General features: G+C 43.5%; 1 protein-coding gene across 1 annotated transcript in view; it reads left to right on the top strand.

Annotated features, from left to right (window-relative positions):
* Positions 1-3,098: 3,098 nt before the first annotated feature.
* Positions 3,099-19,709, top strand: part of LPIN2 (lipin 2) — a 102,376-nt gene continuing 85,765 nt past the window's right edge. The window contains exon 1 of the mRNA XM_052660233.1: positions 3,099-3,174. The gene's annotated coding sequence lies outside the window, so the exon portion shown is untranslated. The remainder of the gene's footprint in view (positions 3,175-19,709) is intronic.

Genomic DNA, 19,709 nt, shown 5'->3' with positions numbered 1-19,709 from the left:
GAATGGAATGCTTAAATTCAGGATTTCAGAGACCATTTTTCCCCCTAGCCTCACAGAATAGTTAACAATCAATGGAATGAGATCCCAAAATTAAGAAAGGCTTGTTGTCCTCACCTTACCCAGAAAGTATCCCCTTGTCTAAAATTATGCAATTAAAGAAATTTTATTCCAATATCAAGGGACTTCCTATTAAAATGCAAACCCTATGGGAAAGATGAGCTGTTCCAAGCCAGGCAGGAACACCTCATCCTCTCCTCTCTTCATAAGTATCTAGTGAGCAGCTCTCAGCCTGAGCAGCCCACCTACCAAGGCACTGGGCAGGGGGGAGTTAGAGGGCAAGATGTTTTTTTTCTTTTCAGATTCTGACACAGAAAGAAAGTCGCAAAGTTACTGATATTTCAAAACTAAAGCCACTCATTATCAGTCTCAACACCAAACACGTATTTAGCATGTCTGTGAACTGTGAGCTATTCAGCAGATATGACAGGGCTACACAGGGAATAATACTTTACTGTGTTCCAGGCACTGGAGAAATTTGGATAAAAGGCTCCATCTCAGTCCTGCGGTTGTTTACTGTCCTGCAGAGATGCTCGTAGTCTAACAGAAATAAACAGGTGCAATTACCGAAGGCCTGGACCATTGTACCATGAGGTAGGAACATGACTCAGGCAATAGGGAAACCAGAAGCGCTCACCCTGGAAAAAGACACAGTATTAAACAGAGTTTTCAGAAGATAATCAGTGCTGGTATGAGGGATGGACTGCAAGGAGAAAAAAATAGCAAAACGGTTTGTAAGTGGAAGTGAATTTCGAAACAACCCGAGTAAAGAGAAGAGAATGAGCATCTTTTGAGTCTCACTGTGCCGCATGTTGTATTGGGGGTGATGATCTGGGCTCTATTGCTAGGTCTGCCGGCCTTCCGGGCCTCTGTGCTTGCCCGGACACCATGCGCCTCCAGATCCAGAACGACAGGAGTAGAGAAGGAATGGGGAAGAGGGCCCAGATGTGAGGACACTTGCCAGGATGCGAATCAGAGAGTGACCTGGACGAAGAGAGTGGTGTGTTGATCTGAGACGTGCAAGACAGGTGGCCTGGAGTTTGGGGAAGAAATAAGGCATTTGATTTTTGGATGTGCTGAAGTAGAAGGACCGCTTGCACCCCAGAGTGGAAACTGAGGGCTCCGAGGGTGGAGCGTGATCGGAGCTGAGCTGACAGCAAAGACTGTGGGCCCAGGATTTCCCTGGCCGTCCAGTGGCTAAAATTGGTCCGGGAACTACGATCCCATATGCCTGGCAGCCAAAAAACAAACAGACAAACAAACAAAAACTGTGGAGCCCAGCCGGGCTGGCAAGTTCCTTGAGGGCAGAAACTGCTTCTGCTGCCTCGTGGCGTCTCCCAACTCCAGGCCCAAAGGAGTTCTAAATGAATTTTCTTTACAAATTTCATTATAAATGAATGAATGGAGTATAAGGCAATAGGCATGTCTTGATACTTTATTATGATTATCTGTCAGTGGCAGATTCAGGGAAGAGAGGGCATTACCTGCACAGACTTTCTCTTGGTTTATTTTTCCCCCCCGGTGTTGTTGGCCCTTCTGTCTCTCCTTTTGTGAATTTATTAGTTAACTCTCCTCTTTGCACCCAGTGCTGCCTTGCACAGAGGAGACATCTGATGGGTGTTTACAGAACCGAATGCAGACCAACCTCCACGATGGGTACATTGCTGTTGTTGTGTATCTGTCGGGAACACGAGGGCTGCTGAATATAGGAATTGCTGCTCTGCCTCCTGACACCATCCCTCCTGTAGCCACATCGTGGGATCCTCTTGCTCATTTTATAGCGGCCTGAGCAGCTCAGCACAGCCGCTTTAGCCTCCATTCCTTCCACCCTAAGCCAGCTTTGAAATAAGCACCATGCCCCTCTGTTCCCGCCAAGAGCCCTTGGCACTGACCTCAGCCCGGCCTGGCATTTCCGCCCTCCCTCCTCACGATGGAGCCTGTGCCCTCTCTGGATCCCTTCCTGGATGCTCAGATCGCCTTTCTAGATCTTGGCTGCCTTCCACCAGGATTTGGTCTCTGCTCAGATAGGTCTTGAGTAAACACTTCTCTCTGTTTAAACCGAGTCTGGGCGTCCCCATCCTCACGGCTCGTGCATCTCAGCCAGCAGAAGCTAAGCCAGACCTGTGGGTAATCCCCTCCACCTTTTAAATCTGTTATTCTGGAATCCATGGTCTACTTTCTCACAATGGAGGTCCTTTCAAGAGGTAGTTTAGGGCAGGAGACAGTCTGGGTGAAGCTGCCAGCCCTGGGCCAGCCAGGCCAGGGAAACCCTGCTACATTATACAGACATTTCAAAACCTCTCAGTAAATCTTTATCTCCGAAGGACAGTGTCACAACTTCCTTCCTTTTCTAAGCAGGAATCCCTGCTGTTACAATGTAAGTCAGCACAGAACATACTTTATAGAGGCAGTCATCAGACTGGACCGAAAATCTCAACCCATCACCCCTGACTGGAACAGAAGGTGACCTAGGGGGTTTCATACATCAGGTTCCACCTTAGCTTATTAACTCCTGCAGTGTAGGCTGGGCCTCATCACATCTTGAAACTGAATCTCTTCAGATGAGTTTTACTACAGACACTCAGAAGATGGCTCAGTGATAAAGAACCCGCCTGCCAATGCAGCAGATGCGAATTTGGTCCCTGGGACAGGAAGATCCCCTGGAGGAGGGCATGGCAACACACTCCAGTGTTCTTGCCTGGGAGATCCCATTTCAGAGGAGCCTGGTGGGCTAGTCCATGGAGTCACAAGGAGTCAGACACAGCTGAGGGACCGAGCTCGCGCACAAGCACATATAATCAGAAGTTCTTTGGTGCTGGAAGTTTGACTGATAAATGCCATTTGGCACAAAAATAAGTCCTTTGTGTGTGCACACAGGTCTTGCTCCCCTGGTGACTGTGTTGTCTCTTGTTGTAGGGCAGCAGGTGGGTTGAGCAGATGCAGCAGCAGCATCGCACAAAGCTAGAAGACGGGGTTCAACCCACCACTTGCTGACCGAGCGATCCCCCACCTCAGCCCCCGGGATGTGGGGATCAGGGCATCACAGTGTCTCCCACATGGAGACTTCGTGAGTTGATTCATTTAGAAACTGCCCAGGAAACCACTCGTACCTAGCAGGTGAGTCTTGAGGAACCTGCCTTCCCGGGTTCCTTCATTACTTCCGGCCTTGTTTTTCCCCAAGAGCAGCTTTCCAAAAGACAGATAAGAACGTATTATAAAAGCAGGAATGACCTCTGCCCTCTGCAGAATGGAAATTATCTGAGGGATACGGAATCAGGAATCCATTTTTGTAAAATTTTCCTCATGTAGTTTGCCCAAGTGCCTAAACCTTTCACTGACACTATTTTGTTTTTGTATGAAATACATTTTTAAGTACCTCCTAGTTAGGGTGCAATGGCACCCCACTCCAGCACTCTTGCCTGGAAAATCCCATGGATGGAGGAGCCTGGTAGGCTGCAGTCCATGGGGTCACTAAAAGTCGGACACGACTGAGCGACTTCACTTTCACTTTTCACTTTCATGCATTGGAGAAGGAAATGGCAGCCCACTCCAGCGTTCTTGCCTGGAGAATCCCAGGGATGGGGGAGCCTGCTGGGCTGTCGTCTGTGGGGTCGCACAGAGTCGGACACGACTGACGCGACTTAGCAGCAGCAGCAGCAGCAGCGGTTAGGGTGTACGAGAAGTAATGTCAGCCCGTGGGGTGGTTCAGGGTCAGGCTATTGTCCCCATTTCATAGATGAGTCAACTAAGACACAGGGAGGTGAAGAGCTTCGCTCAAGGTCATGTGACAAGTGTGGCCGGGAAGTGGGGAATGCAGGTCTCTCAATACCTGGCCCACTTTCTTTCTCTCCCTGGCTGCACTGAGGTACTGGTCTTCCAAAGTTAAGGGCCCGTCTCTGTTAGATGAATCTGTGACTTGCTCTCGAGTATTAGGAGAACAACATCCTTGAGTGGATTGATGGGTGGAAATGTCAGCTGCCCAAACCCCTTGGATTTCCTCTCTTTTTACTCCCTTAGGAAAACTCAGCTGCCCAGATCTTCCCAGAAAGCCTAGCCCTGTTTCTTCAGCACCATCCCTAGAGATGGAGTGGAAGCTTTGCCTCAGAAAGAACAGAGGGTCAGTGGGAGGGGAGGAAGCAGAAGACAATATCAGGGTGCGAGTCTGCTTCTTGAGGAGGTTTTCGTAGTTTCATGGAGACAGATGGCAGCTGTCTATAGTCCCCCTTCCTCCCTCATTTCGATTTGTTGTGACAACTGGAGTTACATTTTGGGCTAATAAATATATAGGATCATATTTTTCACTCTGAGTATTGGAATAAGAAAGCAATGGGATGCCTCGCATATTTCTCCATTCACTTTAAACAAGAAAACTTCCTGCAAAGCGAGTTTTAGTCTGTTCTCCTGGGTTGTGATGGGGAGGCAGGTGGGGGGAAGAACCTTGTGACCCATTTCTCTGATGGCAACAGCTTCTAGCATCAAGTCACTCATCACTCAGCCAGGATGAGTCGATCAAACAAGGGGACCACCCTTACTCTTCGTTGACGGCCACCTCTTGTGAATTCCACCCACAGCCCCCTCACCAGCTGCCTTCCCCTGGCCCCTTGGGCAGTCTTGTCTTCCCTTAAGGCCTCCCATCCCAAGAACCAGCCCGTGTATGGACATTCCCATCCTGAACCCCATTTCCTCCCTGTCCTCCAAGCGGAATGATGGGACTCCTGGTAGAAAACTCTAATTCCTTTTGAAAAACACACTTACTTTTTTCGTTAAATTTCATCAGAGTATAGTTGCTTTACAAGCTGTGTTAGCTCCTGCTGCACAGCAAAGTGAATCTGCTACACATATGCATACATCCCCACTTTTTAGGATTTCCTCCCCACTTAGGTCACCACAGAGCATGGAGTAAACGCCCCTGTGCTGTACAGTAGGCTCTCATTAGTTGTCTGTTTTATACATAGTGGTGTGTGTATGTCAGTCCCAGTCTTCCAGTTCCTCCCACTCCTCCTTCCCCCCCTCGGTGTCCACGTGTTTGTTCTCTGCGTCTGGGTCTCTATTTCTGCTTTGCAAATAGGCTCATCTGTGCCACTTTTATAGATTCCTCATATACGCATTGATATGCAATATCTGGTTTTCTCTTTCTGACTTACTTCATCCTGTATAATAGTGTCTAGGTCCACCCATGTCTCTGCAAATGGCACAGTTTCGTAACTTTTTATGGCCGAGTGACATTCCATTGTATATATGAAGCACATCTTTATCCATTCTTCTGTTGATGTGTGTGAAAAACACACTTTATTTTCACAAAAGGCCCCGGTGCTAAATCTGAGGTCCCCACTAGGGACGTGCTTTAGGGGAGCAGGGTCTCCCAGGATCCCGCACTTCCCAGAAGAGCCAACTGATTGCCGGTAAAGGGTGGTGAGGATCCTGCCCAAATAATCTGACATACAGATCATCTCGCTTCACCAGCTGTCAAGAAAGAAATCTTTCCCTGTGACTCAGACTAGAACCTCCAGGAAAAAGCAAAACCAAAATCAGGGCACAACTTGGGTGACTGAAATTCAATGAAGCAAGAACTAAGTGGCAATGGTCTGCAGGGAAACTTGGCACAAGATGAAGAGTGAGAAAGAGATCTGTGAGGATAGGTAACAAAAGGAAGCGCCATGGAAATGTGCAGACAGGCACAACGTGGAAGGAAACCTCGGACAAAGAATGTCAGGCGCAATTAGGAGCAAGAAGGAACTAAAGCAAAATGCTTCCGAATGGTTGCTCTGTGGTGTGATGAGCATAATTGAACTTGACCAGACTCTCTGTTCTGATTTACATAATGCAATGGGGAGATGCCCAGTCTAGTTAATGTTTACCTTTGAAAAGCCCTATGCTTTTCTGTCTTATTTGAAATTCAGACTTGATGGGTTCTTTCCTTTTTGTGATGCCAGTTTATTTCTTTATAGTATTTCAAGACATTAAAAACAGACAGACTGGGATTTCCCTGGTAGTCAAGTGGTTAAGACTTCGCTTTCCAATGCAGGGAGTGTGGGTTTGATCCCTGGTCAGGGAGCTAAGACCCTATATGCCTTTCTGCCCCCCCCCCCCAAATAAATAAATAAAATAAAGCAGAAACAATACTGTAACAGATTAAATAAAAGCTTTTAAAATGGCCCACATTAGAAAAAAATCTTGAAAAAACAGACAAGACTATTGTCTCCTAAGAAATTAAAAATTATGGGACTTTTCTGGTGGTCCAGTGATTAAGAATCCACCTGTCAATGGGTTCCACCTCTGGTTCAGAAAGATTCCACATACCACAGAGCAACTGGGCCAGCTAGTCACAATTACTGAGGCCCATGCAATGAGAAAAGCCATTTTAATGAGAAGCCTACACACCTCAACCAGAGGAGAGCCCCTGATCACTGCAACTAGAGAAAGCCCAAGCATAACAACGAAGACCAAAAAATAAAATAAAAATTAAAAATAATCTTTATGGCTGAAAGATGGAAGATGTTAGCAATGCCCCTTTTTCACCTTGGGCTTCCCTGGTGACTTAAATGGTAAAGAATCTGCTTGCAATGCAGGAGATCTAGGTTCAATCCCTGGGTCAGGAAGATTCCCCGGAGAAGGGAATGGCAACCCATCCAGTATTCTTGCCTGGAGAATTCCATGGAGAGAGGAGCCTGGTGGGCTACAGTGGGGTCACAAAGAGTCAAACACAACTGAGTGACTAACACTCTATTGACTCTTTTGCCTTAAGAAGGTTTAAAAAGATTCTCATGTGTACACCTTTTTCATGATTTCTTCTATTTACAATGATTAACACAGATATTAAAAGTTTTCTACTTCCGGATTCCTAATGACTGAGCTGACATTGTTTTCCTGCTTTATAACATTTTAGTGGATCAGGGCAGAAAACTATGTAACAGAAAAACTTAACTTTTTGAAGATAATATAATATATAAAGTCGACCTTATGAAGGTCCATTTCTTATCTGTGCTCATTGGACTTATCTATTGTAGCTGCTGACATTGTATCTATTGGCAGGCTTGGGAACCTGCCATCCTGGGGCCAATTACCACCTGCTATGTATGTAACCCAAATCCATTTGCTTAATATTTGGAGTATCAGTTTTCCAGCTCTAATGCAGAGGTAATAATAATGCCTACCCCTAAGAGTTGTTGTGAGGATGGAGTTAATCCACATATAAAGCACTTGTTAATACTCACTATTATTAAATCTCACGATTATCCAGTAAACTACAGCCTTACACAGAGAAGACACAGAAATTAGAGGTTATGCCCATTTGAATACTTAGAAGAAATCATTTAAGTAACACTACGATTTAATATATACAAATGCTCTTTATGAGTGTGTTTTTTAAAAAACAATTTCTTTTGCAAGTCACTTGCGCAAATTCGAAACATGAAATGCTAAACAATGTGGTTGAGAAAGAAACTCTCTTTGGCTTAGTCAGTAGCTAAAACTATCATATTTAGCACTGACTTCTAATAAGCTGCAATTTTTAACAAGCAGCCTGTTTGTCTTCACTTCATAAGTTCTGCTTAGAGTTTTGGCTCTTCCATAATTGTTTGTCACAAACCAGTTACTTAGGTTCAGGGAAGGCCCTGATGTCTGACTCTTGGAGGGGACAGCCAGAAAAAGAGTGTACCTGTTTCTCTCTGCCTTGGGCCACGTTCAGAACCTTTCTAGGTGTACGATGTGTGTTGGTTAAACTGAAAATGTAAACAGGAAGAACAGTTTCACAGCCCTGAAAGGCTGCACAGTGAATCAGGGACTTATGCCCTGGTTCCAGCTAGCTCCACTGAGATTAACTGACTATCCTTGGGCAAGTTACACAACTTGCCCAGTTAGTTTCTAGTTTCTGCATCAGTGAATAGGAAATGCAAATTACCCACTGGTCCAACAAGAGTGATGGAAGGATTAATCAACGCATGAAAATTAACTGGGTATATCTATATAGAATTGTAGTTCTATTGTATACTAAATGATAAAAATGTCTTTAACCCAAAAAAGAAAAAAAGTAAAAAAAAAACTTTAATTTACAAATATTTATCCCACATAAGTGTTTTTAGAATTGTTTAGTTGAACTCTTAGAAATTTCTATACCTATAGATTATTACAAACCCTATTCTTCATACAATTACTAAAGTAAAATAAATTTTCTAACATGTGTCCATATTCCAGTTTCTGAGCATTTAGGAAATCTTTCTTTCTCAATCTTCCCTTTTATTTAATTGGAAATTGCTTTAATAGTTACCACTTGTTAAAGCTTTAACAACATCATATACTTCCTACTTTATTATTCCATATTCTTTATTCTCCTTGAAGGGGCTTCTGTAAATTAAACCCTCTTTTTTTTTTTCTTAAGTAGATGCATTGCTTATTCCCTTGAGAAATGTGAATTAAAATTTCCCAGGACTCCAGTGACTACTCTTCTTTTCTCTCCAAATGTTTCAATACAGCTCTCCTAAAATATGTGTTCTGAGGTTGAATAATCAACTTTATCTGTTAACACACATCTGCACACAGACACCACAATCAGAACACACACATCCACAGACAGACACTTCTCTGCTTTATTATGCTTTTCTCTCTTTCATCAACCTCTGACAGTTTTGCAAAGAATAGATCATAGCCACTAAATATAAACAGACCAAATTCCCCTCCATCCCCATGTGTGGCTCTGTAAAGTCAAGGTGATTTATGATGCTAAGTTTAAAAGAAATATCACCGCTGTTCATTGATATGCCTGGCAGTTTAATAGCTTTTCCCAACGAAATGAGACAGAAAAACGTTTAATTAGAAGGGTGCTAAACCTAGAAGACATCAGAGTCTTTAGCAATCTTTGCAAATGAAACTCTTCACGTGTGGGAGAGACACAGAAGTACTTCACTTCATGTGATACTGTTGCCCTGCTCCTGAGAATTTGAACTCAAAAGGAATTGTTCTTAAGTGAAGCTTAATTATTTTTAAAATCTCTCTTGAATCTTTTTTATAAAACAAAGCATCCTTCTGGTGTCTGAGCGATAAGCCTGTATTCTATCCTATTTTATCAGCATAGAATTTAGCCTAGAACTAAAAATGGATTGAACTTTTAGAATTTTGTTTACTGAGTTATGAATAGTGAGCACTGTCTCAGTTCAGGCGCTTATGATGGTGTCTTTAAGTAAGGTAGTTGTGTGGACTGAATGTTTGTGTTCCCCCAAAAGTCATGTCTTAAAGCCCTCCCTTCCCGAGTGATGGTGGTAGGAGGTGGGGCCTTTAGGAGGTGATTAGGTCATGAGGGTGGAGCCCTCATAATGGAATCAGCACTCTTATAAAAGAGACCTTGGTTCGCATCAGGTGAGGCTACTAGAAGTCTGCGTCTGTAACCACGGGAGGGTCCATGGCAAGGCCAGCATCCTGATCTCGGACTTCTGGAACGTCCAGAACCGTGAGAAATCAATTTCTGTTGTTTATAAGTGGTCCAGGTTATGGTAGTTTGTTATGACAACCTGAGCAGACTGAAAGTGTAGTTTCTGAATTTCAGAAATTCATAGGTTGGGGATTCCCTGGCGGTTCAGTTGTTGGAACTCTGCGCTTTCACTGCTGTGGTTGTGGGTTCAATCAAGCTAAGATTCCACAAGCTGAGTGGTGCAGCCAACAAAAAAAGAAAGGAAAAAACAAATTCATAGGTTAATTTAAAAAATGTATTTCTTCCATTATGAACCTCCACTGTCATAGGGTAGGGGCTGGGGGAAAGGAGGACGCAATGGAGGCATACTTTTAAAATAGTAATAATAGCATCCATCTGTTGAGGGCTTACTATGAGAGATTCTAAGAGCTTTACATTATTATCTTATTTACCCTTAATAAGAAACTGGTGAATTTTTATATCAGCAGTGTGATTAGCTGCAAGTAATAGACAACCTCAAAGACAGCGCTTAAATAGGTAGGGGGTGGGTCTTTTTCACATAGAACAAGAAGTATTAAGGTACACAGTCCAGGGCTCGGAGAGCTGCTCAATGAGCTGTTGCGCCAATTCTTTGTGACCCCATGGACTGTAGCCCTCCAGACTCTTTTGCGAATGGGATTTTCCAGGCAAGAATACTGGAGTGGGTTGCTATGCCCTCCTCTAGGGGAATCTTCCTGACCCAGCATCAAACTGATGTCTCCTGTGGCTCCTGCATTGGCAGACAGATTCTTTACCACTGAGCCACCTGGGAAGCCCCAATGATGCTGTTAAGGACCCCAAATCTGGTTACTGGTGTAAACTGTGACCCAACGTGGATTCCAGCTGTAAGAACAGCAGCATCCTCAAGGCAGCATCAGGAAAAAGGGTACAGGCATTAGTAACAATCTGTTATTGTCATTATTACCAAAAAAATATTCATTACCAGAACTTCTATCCAAGTGACAGGGCTGCAAATAACTAAAGGACACATTTTTGGTTCTTGAAGAAGTTGCAGATGAGTTGGATGAACCAGACGTCAATATAAGAAGATAAGTGACAGTGCAGGTTACTGCAGTTCAATGGTAGCAACAATGTAGGTGCTAGAAGTTTCAAGGCTGGAATGATTAGTATCACAATGTATTAACCCCAAAGGGCTTTAGAGAGTGCATCATCAGAATAGTCATTTTACAGATGATGAGTAAGCGGTCAAGAGGGTTGAAGCAAATTGCCCAGCTGGTAGCTGAGCAGAAACGAGAATCCAGGGGTGGGGAATTTTCATCGGTTGCCCTTCCTTCAGAGCACGTTGCTACTGTTTTTGGAAAACTGGGTTTGCCTCTTGGTGTTGAGCCAAAAGTCACAACCAAGCGAACAAACTGGAGAAGGAAGGAATTACTACTTTCAGCAAGTGAGGAGAACACAGGGGCCTCACCAAAGCAGTGCCTCCCTGAACATCACAACTGGGGAAGTTTTAAGCTAAGAGTATATGCATATTCATAAAGGGGCTTGAGCAGAGGGAAATTCATCATGGATTTGGGGCAAAAGTTGACAGAGTACAAGCTTTAGTTGATTGAAATTACAGGGTCATAAAAGGTTAATATCACCATCCTCTGAGTTCCAGTTGATTTGATGGCTTGAACCCTTGAAGGGCATCTAAATTCTGCAAAATAGTTCAGAAAGTGCTTCTGCCTGATCTTTACCATTGAAACCGAATTGAGTCTTTTCGACCATTTGTTATCTGCAGTCGTTACTTCTCTTGCCTTGTAACAGTCTTTGTTCTTTTGTTCCCTTGATCATCATTACTGAGACCTATTCAAGGGCAAACACCGTGGCCAGGCTTAGATCACAAAGTGGCTTAGGCCTAAAATGGTGGTTCTTATGTCAAAAGCTACATCTGGTGCTTTTCCTCTGGGGACCCTTATCCTATCTGCTTACACTACCGAGGGCTAAGCTGGGGGAGGAAAGCTTCACCAGCTTTGTGTATCAAATATAAAGCTTCTTTCTACAATGAGTTAGACACACTGTTGGGTATTATTGAAGCAACAACAACAAGCTAGCCATGGATCAGGCAATCAACTCTCAAAAATGATCCAGAAAGAGACTGGATTTATTCAAGAATAAGCACAATGCTGTAGTTGGAGGACTTTAAACTGAGTCTGGGAAGGAGGGCAAGACTTACACAGTTAGAAGCAGTGAAGCAGGGCATTTCAGGTAGGAAGAATGTCAAAATAAAAGCTTCAGACCCAGAAATGAGTTTGACATTTTTCAGCAGTGATGAGGAGATGAACTTGGCTGGCAGGGAAAGGAGCAAAGTTGGAGACTGGTGGAGGCAAGCGCGGTGAGCTGTGTGTTCTAGCTGGGGACAGGCCAGGAAACCACTTGCTGTCTCCCCTAGGACATCAATTGTATGTCATGACCCACCACTGAATAGATCCAACGTTGCTCTTATTTGAGGCCACATTCAGGCTTCACTGGTGGCTCAGTGGGAAAGAATCTGCCTGCAGTGCAAATGAGGGTTCAATCCTTGGATCGGGAAAATCCCTGGAGAAGGGAATGGCTACCCACTCCAGTATTCTTGCCTGAAAAATCCCATGGACAGCGGAGGGCGGGCTATGGTCCACGGGGTTGCAGAGAGTTGGACACGACTGAGCATGCATCCGTAAGCCCACATTTATCATTTGTACATTAAGTATTAAACTTCTTTCTACAAAGAGTGAGACACACTGTTGGGTATTATTGAAGCAATTATAACAAACTAGTCATGAATTAGGTGGCCAACTATCAGAAGATCCAGAGAGACTGGACTTACTTATAAATAATCAAAATGCAGGACCTTATGTGAAATACCAATACACTGCTTTGTCTTTCAATAAAATGAAATGAAAAATTATATCCAGCTGATAAGATGAGAGAAGACTCTTAGGTAGCACAGAACCTGGAAGGAAAAAACTGAAGGATCAGGAGAGCATTGCAGAAAGAGGGAGCAACTTGAACAAAGTTGGGGGGATGTTAAGTGGGAGGATGGGGGTGGGTCTAGATGGGCCAGAAGATGGATAAGGGAGTGGGGGACACGAGAGGGCGTGGTGTGTGTCACTAAAACCACCCCTTCAGTCTTCACTGGTCTAGCGGAGGAAAGATCTTGGGGTGAGGCAAAGATCTGCTGTGAATCTCTCCAGGTTGTGAGTTTTCTCTTAAAATTCACCCTGCATTCAGAGGCCTAGAGCCTCGATACCTACTGAAGCCTTTCTGTCCAGTTGCTCAGCTGCATCCTACTCTTTACGACCTCATGGATTGCAGCAAACCAGGCTTACCTGTCCTTCACTATTTCACGGAGTTTGCTCAAACTCATGTCCCTTGAGTCGGTGATACCCTGCAACCATCCCATCCTCTGTCACCCCCTTCTCCTCCTGCCTTCAATCTTTGCCAGCATCAGGGCCTTCTGCAATGAGTTGGCTCTTTGCATCAGGTGGCCAAAGGATTGGAGTTCAGCAACAATGAATATCCAGGGTTGATTTCCTTTAGTTTAAACTGAAACTTTTACACTGGGGAATAGTTGGCTCCCAACAGCCAAGTTGGTTACACCCAAACAAACATCATTCAGGTCTCACTAATCTAAGAGATATGGAAAATGTTTCAGCAAACATTAATAGGAGTTTTCGAGGAGCACTTCTCAGAGTTGAGTTGATAAGACTCTCTAAGGCCAAGGGGGCTAGCTTTCCATGGCCCTTCTATCTCAAAAACAGAAACAACGCAAAACTGCCTCTCTGAGGCCAAAATAGAAGAGGTGAAGGGATGTGAGCCTGGCAGGAAAAGCTTTCCAGGCCTGGTCCTGCTCTGCCACATGTGATCTAAATTTAGACTCAAATCTGAGAACAGGAAGACAGATGACGTGTCTGGTTTCCGTTGTAAATTCCACATTCCCAGTTTGAATCTCCCTTAGTATCTTATAGGATTCTTTCAAAGTCTCCCCCACCCCACCCCACCCCCTTATCCCATCCCCCACCACCCCCTATCCCATCCCTCACCCTCCCATCCCATCCCAGGCTGCGCTGGTATCCACCCTCTAGACACACAGGGCTGTGGTTTCTGGCACAGGATCATAAGAAAATTCCAGAAAGTCTGAGCAGCTGTGAAACCTAGAAAGTGGTTATTTGGTGGTGATAACGTCAGCTCTGGGGAGATTCTCTCCACGGCCACCCCACCCGTAATGTGCTCTTGCTTCTGTTCTTGTTGTTTAGCCGCTAAGTTGTGTCTGACTCTTGCAACCCCGTGGACTGTAGCCCGCCAGGCTCCTTTGTCTATGGGCTTTCCCAGGAAAGAATGCTGGAGTGGGTTGCCATTTCCTTCTCCAGGGGATCTTTCCGACTCAGGGATCAAACCCGGATCTCCTGTATTGGCAGGCAGATTCTTTGTCGCTGAGCCACCAGGGAAGCCCTGTTCTGTTCTAGGGACAGGCGATTATTAAACTGGTGTCTGTGTGCAGAGGTCTGAGTTTCTTTCTTATCATTTTCCTCCTTGCCACTCCCCTGTTTGTACCTTTCCTTTCTTTTCCCTTCCAGATAAAACAGAAAGTCCCGGCAGTGTGTGTTGTGTCTAGAAGGGGAGGAGGAGTGGGGGTGGTGGACTGTGTTGACCCAGGTCAAGGGCAACTTGGGAAAAGCAGACTTCCAACAATGAAACATTCGCAAGTTTCCAGTCCATGCTGCCTGCACCTTGTCTTTCTTTCTGTATCTTTGGAGACAAGCACTTCTCCCCTCCCCACCAATAACCAGGCCATCCCCGAGTTCAAAAGGAGTTTCAGTCCTCATACAAGTCTGTGGAGGGTACCTAGTAACTCACAGACTGCAGGGAAGGCTGTGTCGGTTAGCTAATTAATAAGGACACAGCACTCTAAACGTGCTGAGCATTTATTTCATATATCCTAGGGCTTATTACTTAATGATAAAAGCTGCTCCTGGTGAGAATGCTAAAACTCAAGCAAGAAAACAGTCTCTAAAGCTACATGCCTTCCCCTGATTTTCCTAACATTGGAAGACATTTGTCTAACGTTAGCAAGCCATTTAGAGAAATATGAAGGAAAGAAGAAGAGAAAAATTAGTGTAGTTAGAAGAGCTTTCATGAAGGAGAAAATGGGGAGGAGGAGAGAAGGTAAGGAGTGGATGCAATAGGAGTCGTCAGGAAGAACAAAGACCCCAGACCCAGGAGGGACAGAGGACAGAGTCCCAAGTCTTTTGGACAAGTTCAAAGACAGCAGACATCCTCTGCAAACATATTCTCTAAGAACAGTTTGAGGTTGTCCAGACATTCTATTCAAATTAGTGGCTATTCTGGGGAGAAAAAAAAAAAGACAGTAGCTGCTGAAACAAGCAATCTGGACGTGCAAGTAAGTTAATGTTCACAGATGGACAGTTTTCCAGACCTGTCTCAGAGTCTTTGCTATGAGGTGTCTCTGTGAATTGCTGTGGTTTTCCAGCAGGCTTGGGGCAGAGTCCTTTCTAGGAGAGTTGAACACCCCCCAACCCCACAGCTTCTAAATTTACTGTAACTGTCTCTTCTGTTTTAGTTAATATAGTCTTACTGGCTCACTGCCATGCTCTTTCTTCAATGTTTTGTCTGTGGCAGGTTTTATTTTTCTTTTTTAAATTATGAAAGTATGATAGCACATTTACAGGAGACTTGAAAAATACAGAACAAAGTTACATATAGTTCCACTATACATTGTAATTATTTTTTAAGTAGATAAATTAAGACTTTCAGTTGGATAGTGTTCTTGTTAATATTGCAGTACCGTTATAATATAAAATGCATGCTGATGAAAGCTTAGTTCTACAAGGAAGCAGAAAAATCTCAGGGTGCCAAGAATCAAATCCTTCTCACACAGAATCTACGGGACACATCTTCTCTAGACTGTGCCCAGTTGTGGAAAGTGGCAGGCACTCCAAAGAGAGAATGATTTGGAGGGAGTCCTGAAGAAGGAAATGGCAACCCACTCCAGTATTCTTGCCTGAGAAATCCCATTGATGAGCCTGGCGGGTTATAGTGCATCCGGTCACAAAGAGTCAGACATGACTAGATGACTAACACACTTCCCTCTCCTAGATGACATTGGGTGACCTCAGGAAGGGCTCCCATAGATAGATCTGCCTACCCAGGAGGACAACAGATCTGACTGCCTAGTCAGGGACTGAGTGCCCCCAACATGAGTAACTGCTCCCCACTGGATGGATCCAAGCACAGACAGGACCACTTACACAAGGGGATTTCTGCTCTCACAGAAGATGGGACACACCGGCCTCCTAAGTCCCTGGTTTTATGACCCTGGCAGCACACAGCCAGTGAAAATATGAAAGTCCATCTTTAGATGGCTTTGCTCTCAGGACTGAGAGTTATAATCACTGATTAAAAGAATGCAAACAAATTCAGTGGAATGATTTGGAGGTTAAGGTTATTGGAGTGATTTCTTAGAACTTCTTTCATGCTTCCTTTGCACTTCTGGCCTATTTACATAACTTTTCTTCCTTCTCATCTACAAGGATTTATTAGGAAATAGGCTGTGACACACTGTCAAAAACAAACTGTTCCTTGCAGCTTCTTAGGAAAGCGGTAAGACATGCTGATTGTTGTACCAGTGCTGAAGGTAAACTTAACAAAGCTAGTAGGCAAATAATAACATTGAAAAAAATAGAGATGTATTCATCTATTCATTTTCATTTGTCCTTCATTAAAAAAATGTTTTTTCTTGAGAAAAAAGATATATAAAAACACCTATGGAGCCACCACCCAAGCCATGACACCTGACCCAAGGCCCTCTCTCTACCTGCACCTGTCTCCTCTGTCAAACTTAAGTTTATCCTGATATTTCTACTACTGGCTTCAGTGTTTTCCTCTATAACTTTTATTACCTGTGCTTTTATCCTTAAAAAATATATTATCTAGAGCTGCCGGTATATGAAATGGAGTAAATAGAATCACTCTTTTCTCAAAGTTATTTATCTGTTTGTCTGTGGCGGGTCTTATTTGCAGCATGTGGGATCTAGTTCCCTGACCAGGGATTGTCCACGGGCCCCATGCATTGGAAGCACAGAGTCCTAGCTGCTAGACCACCAAGGAAGTCCCCATACTTTAATCTTTTGTTGCTTCTTTGCTCAACATTTTATTTTTTTAAGAGCTATCTTTTAAAAAATTATTTATTTATTTTTGGCGGTCCTGGATCTTCGTTGCTGCAAGCGGGATTTCTCTAGTTGCAGCAAGTGAGGGCTATTCTCTAGCTGCCGTGTGAGGGCTTCTTGGGGGGATGGCTTCTCTGATTGTGGAGCGCGGGTTCTAGAGCATGCAGACTTCAGTAGCTGTGGGGCACGGGTTTAGAATCTTCCTGGACCAGGACTTGAACCCATGTCCCCTGCACTGGCAGGGCAGATTCTTAACCAGAATCTGCACCACCAGGGAAGTCCTCAACATAGTATCTTTGAGATTCATCCATGTTGTACTCCTATTGTATTTTACTGTACGATTGTGCTACGATTTAACAATCCAGTCCACTTCTGGTGGACGTTTGGATGGTTGCTCCCTCTTCGCAATTGTGAGCAATGCTGCTGTTGATTCTGGAATGTGTTTTTGAGCCCACTTGTGCAAGGGTTCTTCGAGGGTACAGGCCTACATTGGAATTACTGAGACTTTGTGTATGTGCAATTCAATTGTCTAGGTAATACCAACTTGTTTTTCTAAAGCTGTTATACATTTGAATCTGACCTGCAGCATCTGAGTTCTGGCTGGTCACTCTGCATCAGCAGTTGGCGTTGAACAACTTTCTAAACATTAGCCACTTTGATGAGTGTGTGGTGCTGTCTCACAGATTTGATTTACACTTCCCTGGTTATGAACCATTTAAATTTATTATTTTGTGAAATTCCCCTTCATTTCTTTTGCTTATTTTTCTATTGATTGCTAGATTTCTACTTATTGATTTATATCAATTCTTTGTATCTTTTGGATTCGAATATTTGTTTGATTATGCAGGTCATGAACTGTTTTTTAAGAAATACCTCCTCACCCAGAATTTGTTAATGTATTCTCCTATATTATCTTATAAAAGTTTAATATCATATATCATTGAATCTAATTTGCCACTGACTGTAAGAAAAATCACAATTTCAGAAATAGTAAAATGTGAAAAAGAAAGTGTATACTTGAAAGGATGACATTAATGCAATTTTTTTTCTTATATAGGTCTTTAATCCATCTAAAGCTGATTTGGTGATGTGCTGTCGAGTGGGGTTCAAATTTACTTTTTGCTATATGGATAATCAACTGCCTCCTCATCACCTATTGAAAAGTTTATCTTTCCCCCAGTGATCTGAACTACCATCTCCATCATACACTGCCTATCTGTGTATGCCGGGGGTTGTTTCTGAGCTCTCCTTTTTGTTTGATTGGTCTGTCTGTCTCTCCCTGAACCTATGCTGCTCGGGTCCAGCCCCGGTGGATCCAGGGTGATTCGAAGGTGGGGATGGAGTCGGCGTCTTTGGAAAAATACATATTTAATCACAGATATAGAGAGATAAGAAATGGATAGTGTAAGAAGATTAGTGGAGAAAAAGAGGCTGAATAACTTGGATTACATGGAATAGCATCCATGCTCCAGATGGGAATTCAGCCAGAAAAACGGGAGCAAGAAAGAAGCGACATGGGGGAATCAGTCTTTCCGGAAACTGATCCGATTTCTTTATTTTTGGGTTTGCTTATATACCTTTTGTTACACATAGGGATGAATACAGAGTCACGGAGGGGTCAGCAGTCCTGACCTTTATCAAAATCAGGTGCTTCATGTAAAAAGGTCTTAGGGATTTTATGATCCTTTCTTTCTGATAAACAAAAAACTTATTTTTTCCAAGGGTGTTTTTTCTTAAACCAGGCACCACCCTCCAAATAAAGTTACATTCCTATAGGGTGAGGGTGTAGTGAGTTACAATCAAGAAAGGAATTTATTTAACCCAAGGTTAAGATGATTAATCTTAAAGGTTAATACTTATTTCTCCTATATGCTTAAAGGTTAATGCTTATTTCTCCTGTATGTTAGTTATATTTGTTATAAGGGCAGAGAACATGGAGATTTAGCAGCAAACATCAGCCCAACAAATGAAAATCCTTTCACCAATGCTCCCCTTAAGATCTATTTAGTTTTAAGATAGTGATAAAGTTACATTTTTACATAGCAAGGACACAGTGATTTATAACAAAGCACAATGATCTATTACAAAAGAGAAAATTCATTAACTCAAAAAGTCTAGTATTGCTAACATCAAAAACTACTGTATTTCCTTTTCTATATTCCAAATACATTGATTAATATATTACCAGGTGCCTAAGGATATGGAGGCCTGGCAGCAATCACTGACTCAACAAGAAGAAAAAGCCCTATGCTAATTAAGACTCTCAAAATACTTCAAAACTCTCTGTGCTGTTTATGGTTAAGAGGTAGTAAACAATCACGTGGCAGGAGTATGGATAATGCTGTCACACAAGCTAGTCTGTCAGCAGAGAGGTTTGACCTGAGACATCCTTGTCCCACCCAGAGCAGGGAATTAGCAGCAATTATTGACACAACAAATGAAAAACGCTTCACCAATATAATTCCTAACCGACCCACTATACTAATAATTTCTAACTCCCCAAAAGAATTTGCCTTTAGTAAGTCTAAAACATCTCGTGCCTCTCAGGTTGGGAGGCTGTAAACAATCACATGTGGCCGGACGAACCTATACAGGTGGGCTAGATAACCTTCAGAAGAGTCCGTAAGCTGAAACACTCTTGTCACACCCAGGAATTTTTATTGCCTTGGAACTGCACGTTTACTCCTTCTCCAAGAAAAACGGTTATGGAGGAGAGCATAAAACAGACTCTGGTTTTGGGGTAGATGCTCGGGAACAGGGGGTTTCCTGAGGCTTGATCACGCCTTTGCGTATGCCAAGCCTCCTTCCTCATGACCTTTGCCATGGGCGGAGTTCCTCACGCTGGCTCCCGGCACTATACCACCCTTATTGATTACTGTAAGTAAAGTCGCTCAGTCGTGTCCGACTCTTAGCGGGTCCCATGGACTGTAGCCTATCAGGCTCCTCCATCCATGGTATTTTCCAGGCCAGAGTGCTGGAGTGGATTGCCATTTCCTTCTCCAATTGATTACTATAGTTTTAGTATATATAGGTGGGTAATTCCT

Source organism: Budorcas taxicolor, chromosome 22 (genome assembly GCF_023091745.1).
Source record: "Budorcas taxicolor isolate Tak-1 chromosome 22, Takin1.1, whole genome shotgun sequence".
In the NCBI taxonomy this organism is placed as follows: domain Eukaryota; kingdom Metazoa; phylum Chordata; class Mammalia; order Artiodactyla; family Bovidae; genus Budorcas; species Budorcas taxicolor.
This window is presented reverse-complemented; position numbering and strand designations above follow the sequence as displayed.